Source organism: Octopus sinensis, unplaced genomic scaffold (genome assembly GCF_006345805.1).
Source record: "Octopus sinensis unplaced genomic scaffold, ASM634580v1 Contig16565, whole genome shotgun sequence".
Lineage (NCBI taxonomy): Eukaryota > Metazoa > Mollusca > Cephalopoda > Octopoda > Octopodidae > Octopus > Octopus sinensis.
In genome coordinates this window covers 36,348-42,838 of record NW_021834437.1, presented here as the reverse complement: position 1 = coordinate 42,838, position 6,491 = coordinate 36,348, and positions in this window count along the sequence as shown.

The following is a 6,491-nucleotide window of genomic DNA, read 5'->3' as shown; positions in this document are numbered from 1 at the left end:
CAATTAATATATAATAAGTTTATTCGATATAAAATTTTTTAAAAATTATATTGTTTAGCATTCAAATTAGAATCATAGTATTATTATAATAAACGTGTATTATATATTAAAAATATTTTAATAAAAACAATTTATTAGTGCATATTTAGTTTTACTGTTGTCAGCTCATGTACGACGAGGATGAGTGATACTTTTTTATTGAATATTCTTAGTTTTGACGACAACGACAATTTTGAAGATGATGACATGGATATAGAAGATACTGTAAATATGGATGATGCTCAAAACATCGATATATTGCCAGATAATGCTGGACGACCTGTGCGGAGCGATGAACGGACAACAACTCCTTTCATGACTAAATATGAGAGGGCAAGAATAATTGGAACACGGGCTCAGCAAATAGCGTGATTATTCTCCAGTGTTTATCCTGTAGGATGTGCGCTCCTATTCTCACTGAAATTGGAAATGAAACTGATCCTCTTAAAATTGCAATAAAGGAACTTAAGTCAAATTTAAAAATATTTTTTAGGGAAAAGAAGATTCCAATTATAATACGACGATATCTTCCTGATGGAAGCTATGAGGATTGGCCGTGCGATCAACTCATTACTACTGACATTTGATTTTTTAAATATTTTTTTTGGAATATTGTTCTTAATTTACTAATTTTGCATTTTCAAACTGACTCCTGAGTTAGAACGACTTCCTTTTTCTCTTTATGTTTTTGATTTTTGAGTTTTTACTTCACATTGGTCTAGGAAGCTTCAGGCTAACATTCTGTGTATGTTAATATTCTTCCGGGCCAAAATAGTCGACTTTTTTTGACTGAAAAATCGGTTCCATTTCATTAAAAATTCGACAGATGTGTCAGCTCCATATCAGTTGGTTAAAAATTTATGAAAATTAACATATAATTTTATTTTTGCGGTCGTGTTTGCAGGCCGAAGTTTCTTCACCTTTCTTTTCTGAACTTTGCAATAATTTGGCACAAAATATCTAGTCTCATAAGGACGAAAAGGATGCGATATTTCTTTCCTCATGTCACAGTTGTTTCAATTGATACTCAAGACATTTTGCTTGTTCAGATGTATAAAAAATCAAGTCCGCTTTAGTAGTCGTATTTGATATCTACTCCGGTCTCCTTCATGACAGTACTAAAAGTAGTAAAGTAGTAACAATTGAGAATAGGTTTATGAAGGCTGAGCAATCAAGTTTATATTGGCAATATAAAATGCTAGTAGGAAAGCTCCCCATCATGTTCTACCATGGAACAGAAAGAGGACAAATTTACTGTTTTGGAGAAAAACAAACATTTCACAAATGTTTTGGCAGCAATGCCATGCACATATTCCTTTCCAAGTCTAATGGATGATATTTTTGTATGTTACGTGTACAAAATTTTTTTTACTGACTCTGAAACCTAGAGGCAATAGCGAACTACCTGAAACTATCTGGGATTTCTTGAAGAAAAATTATAAGAATCGTGTAAACAGGTTCCTGCTCTACTAGCAGTTTTATTCTCAAAGACTATCTAAAAGACCGTCGAAAATATGAACATACACCATTTTCCATGAGAAAGGCATATTGGACGCTCGACACAACAGGAGATAGACTACAAGTCTGTGATCACTCTGTAAACTATTCTTTCTTGTTGTTTTAACCCAGTGATACTGGACTAAAATAATTTTTCATAAAGAAAAGTCAAATGGAAAAGGTGCTAATTCAAAAATCAAGTTTTGTCAATATTCCAAAAAACAAAAAGTCCTAAATCCCATTAAAATTAAGCTTTTTTAAATCATTCTCTTCTTCAAAGATAGAAGATCAAGATCAAATGTTTAATATTTTGGATTTGAAATATCTAAGAAGTCTAAAGAGATTAAATTCAAGTAATTGACATTCGTTCATTTTAGATATCAATAGAATTTCTAAAGAAAATTTTATTTATATTTTTCTTCAGGATTGCCAGCACAATCATCTGAAAAATCTAAAAAGTTGTACTTGATTAACAATCTCTAAAAAACCATGGCGAAAATTCAACAATCTAAAAATCCTCGATACTTTTCTTTTTTAATTTCTTTCTGCAAGACTTATAAAGCTTATATGTAAAAATAGAAAAACAGGAGGAACCAGTTCGGTAAAGACCTCAAACCGATTTCAACATATAACAGAGAAATTTTTCAGGCTGACCAAGTTTTTAATGTTTGTTAACAAAAGACTGTATTAATTATAATTTTTTTTAATATTGTTCAGTAATATATAAAATTTAATTTGCAGCACGTTAGTTTTTTGGTTAGTATTCTAAGTACTAAATTTAAAGAATGGGCGATAGAAGTGGATTTAGAGGAGGCTTTGGAAATAGAGGAAAGTCACAACGAGGAAGAGGAGCCCCTCCTCCAAAAAAGGAATGGGTCCCAATAACTCGTCTGGGCAGATTGGTAAATGAAGGGCTCATAACTAATATCGACGAAATATTCATGGCTTCTCTGCCTATCATGGTCATTTATCTATTAATAATCGACAGGAAGTCGAGATTGTCGACCTACTTATCCCCGAGTTAACTGACGAAGTTCTCAAAGTCCAATCAGTTCAAAAACAGACCAGAGCTGGACAGAGGACTCGACACAAGGCCATTGTTGCTGTTGGCGATGGGAAGGGACATGTAGGACTGGGGATTAAATGCTCTAAAGAGGCCGTAAACTCAATGAGGGAAGGAGTTAATCTTGCCAAACTAAACCTTATCCCAGTCCGAAAGGGTTACTGGGGGAACAAGATTGGTCAAATGCACACTGTTCCTTGTAAAGTTACTGGAACTTGTGGTTCAGTGCTTGTGAGGCTTATTCCTGCCCCTCGGGGAACTGGACTGGTGGCAGCAACAGTTCCGCAAAAGTTATTGAGGATGTGCGGTCTTGAAGATTGCTATACGTGTACAAGAGGATCTACGGCTACTCTAGCAAATTTTGCTAAGGCCATAATGATGGCTTTGGAGAATACTATGAAATATAGGACTCCTGAGCATTGGGTAAACAAACCTTTGCCTCTTACGCCATTTGATCAGCACTGTGATCCTTCTGCCCCTTTGGGTAAATCAGGTGCTTAGATATTATTGTTTTACTCTTGTTTAATTTTTGATTTTAAATTATCGTTTTTTGTGGATAATTTGAATGAATTTTTCTATTAGTTTCTAGAAGTGTAGATTAATGATTCGTTTTTCAACAATTTAACTTGCTTTTTATTCGTAAACCAAACAGAGCAAAAGGCAAATAATAGTTTTTTAAGTTTTGATTACCTTGAATGTCAGTTTTTTCCTTAGGAAATAAAAATCATTGTACCTCAATTTTTCATTCACACTTTTATTTAAGATTGCTCTAGTTCCAACCAAAGGTTGCTTGATTTACTAGAAACACTTGATTTACCAGGAATTGCTATAGTTATTAAAACTAACCTGGTTCAAAATATGTCCGTTCACGTGGTTTCATACGATCATTCGGTAGGACCATATATCAAAATATGTGAACTCCATTTAAAGCATTCTGAAGCTTAATTGAACTTTCGGTCGATGATATGTCAATGCAAGTAAGATTGGAGGTCTCAAAGTCACTTAGTTCTCTCACTAAAAAAATGCTGGGAAATCCTTAGTGGACTTATTCTCTTTTCCTTCGTTCTCAGTTTATGTCTGACTTGTTCGAGTTGTGTACCCTTGACTACTGTCTCAACCATCAACGCCTTCACACCCCCATTGAGTTTAGTCTCCTCCGACTTGTGGTCTTCCATAGAGTCTAGAGCAGTTCCCTTTCATACATCAGCTGTACATTGACCACAATTAGTCATTACACTCGTCCTTGGTATTTAGGAATTGTTCCACGCATCCTTGACAAATGATAAATGGAAGTACGCTCATTTGTACTTCCACAGTCTGGTGATCTGAGAAAATACCTCATTCTTTGATGTAATGGTGGAACAGAGTTCCTGGGCGCCCTGTTGGATGGGTATGTTCTCGAAACTAGAATTGTCCAAATTAATGGTCAGGTGGAAAACATACCGAAAGGGAATGATTTTCTTCATTGGGGATGTTTTTGATCAATTCAATGTCAAATATGGCTGATTACTTTAACCAAGTAGCCCATTATGCCGACCCTGTGCGACTAATCAACGTCGCTTAACTTATGGTTAGGTAATTGATGGCAGCAAGGTGAAAAGGTGGGTGAAATGTCCGGTTATGCCGTGTTTAGAAAAGGAGGAAGTCTTAACAATGTTGAGAGACCCTATATAACCCAACTCCATGTTTGTCCAAATGAAACCCTACAGATGTTTTATATGTGCTCACTACGTTTGTCTGCTGTTCATTAGTTTTTTATAGCATTTGAATTCTGTTAAAATAAAACATGCCAAAACTACAATTGCGACTAACCCTTCCGCGGACGACCTAGATCAACACTCCGACTGACTTAAACAAAGACCTAAATAGCGGGAGAAAAAATCTAAAGACGGGGGACGACCTGGAAGAATTGAGATCACTCGCATTCGATTGAGGAAAATGGAAAAAACTAACTGTAGGTATTGTTTCTTTGAGTGTTGCGAATGCAGGGCTATAAACTAAGCTGGCATTGATGAATACGTTGTGGCAACTTTGGCTCTATAAAAAATGATCAAGTTGACGGGATAGAAATGTTAGTTTGGACTTACTTTTTCATTTTTTAATACCAATAAAAAGGTAAATATTTAATTGATATTTCTGACCATTCTGCTATATAAGACTTCTCGAATGATTAATTATTCTATACGGGCCACTCGAGCTTAATCAAGGGGAATTAATTTATAAATTCGTGATTTATTAGAATCGAGTGACTTGTCAAGCAATGGCTTCCTTGACGAAATATTTAACAATGACTCAAATGTCGATAATCCGATATCTCATTCTTGTCCTGAGTTTAATACTAATCGTATGGTTTTCATCACATTTGCCAGATCCTCGGCATTCTGGAAGTGTTTTTTGCAGCCTCCGTCATCAAAATTCTTGAAGGGGTCTTGACTAACCGGAGACATCGAATATTTTTAATTCCCTACTTCATAATACTGGAAAGCGTCTTTAAAGCAGCCGGGGCACTTATTTTTGTCAAAATATCATTCAGAAAAGGTTACATTGAACTATTTATTGTATTTTAATCTGAAATCAATATTTTAGGGGTTCGGATGCCTTCTGTTTTCTCTTTTGACTGAAATAAGTCTTTACATTTATGTGATAACTTGGAAAGTCACGGTGTCCCCTATTTATGTAGACTGTAGATTGCACTTCTTGTCAAACATCACTTTATCGACCAAGTCTATAATTTTGGGGAAAACATTTATGGGTCACTAGAGTTTGTGAAAACAACCGCCAAGGTATATTAATAAGCCAAACCTTAGTTTGATTGCTGCGGAGTCGACTCTTTCCTGGATTGGAGTCATAGCCCATTTTTTGTGAAAAATCGACGCTACCCTAACACGTGTTGTTCGGAGAAGGCGAATTGTCGGGTTATGTCTGCCATTTACAAGGAGGCACATGCTGTATCCCACTCATTTTTAGGGTTGCTATACCAAATTGATGCAGAAATTTAAAAATCACAATATTGTGAGTACTGTCATAATTTCTGTCTTCATAACAGTTCTCAAAGTGCAAACTATTTGTAGTTGATTTCCTTCACTGCCTCTTTTGCGTTGTCCTTTTTGTTCAGATTGCGACAGAGAAAAGCCGTCAAAAATAGAACTATTTAACTTTTTGTCTTGATTTTTAAAGTCGATAATCCGTCTACTATGACAGATAATCGTCGGATAACCACTAACTTGTTCAAGTTGATGCTTTAATTGGTGGCTATTCAGATCAGAAATTAATAACGAAGGTTTAAATTGCCTTCGTGGCCTGTCATATCATGATATCTAGCATAACTTCACCAATACCACATTTATTGTTTTGTAGGTAAATATTTTATTTTTCTATTAAATTACCGTTTTTTAATGGCAGAATAAAGATACTAAGTTTACTTGGGTGCAAGAGCTGTCTGATGATGATACGTGTCCTATTTGCAAACACAAAAATAGAAGTTTGGGCTGATTCAGGCAGCTCCTGCAAATTCTAACAAGGCAATTCCTTATCGCAAATACTATTTGTTATCTACCTGGGCTGAGTTCGAATACCTGAACTGATCTTTGCGGATGATGAGGACTTTGTTTTAGAAAACATTGAAGAGATCAGGAAAATGCTCAATCATGCTCATTGTGTATTTGGAAAATAGCTGCTAAAAGAGAATTCCAAATTGCAGATGAGAAATGAAGAATAATAAATTTGAATCATTATTTGACAATTACCAAGATGTTAAGCGAAGAAAAATGTCATTATTTGCCAACTTGAACTCAAAAGGTTCAAATATACACACTTTCAACACTTGTGAAAGTATTCTATACACTGCATTTGTTCTACCTATACTGCAATAAAACTCGGAACGTGGGGCTCG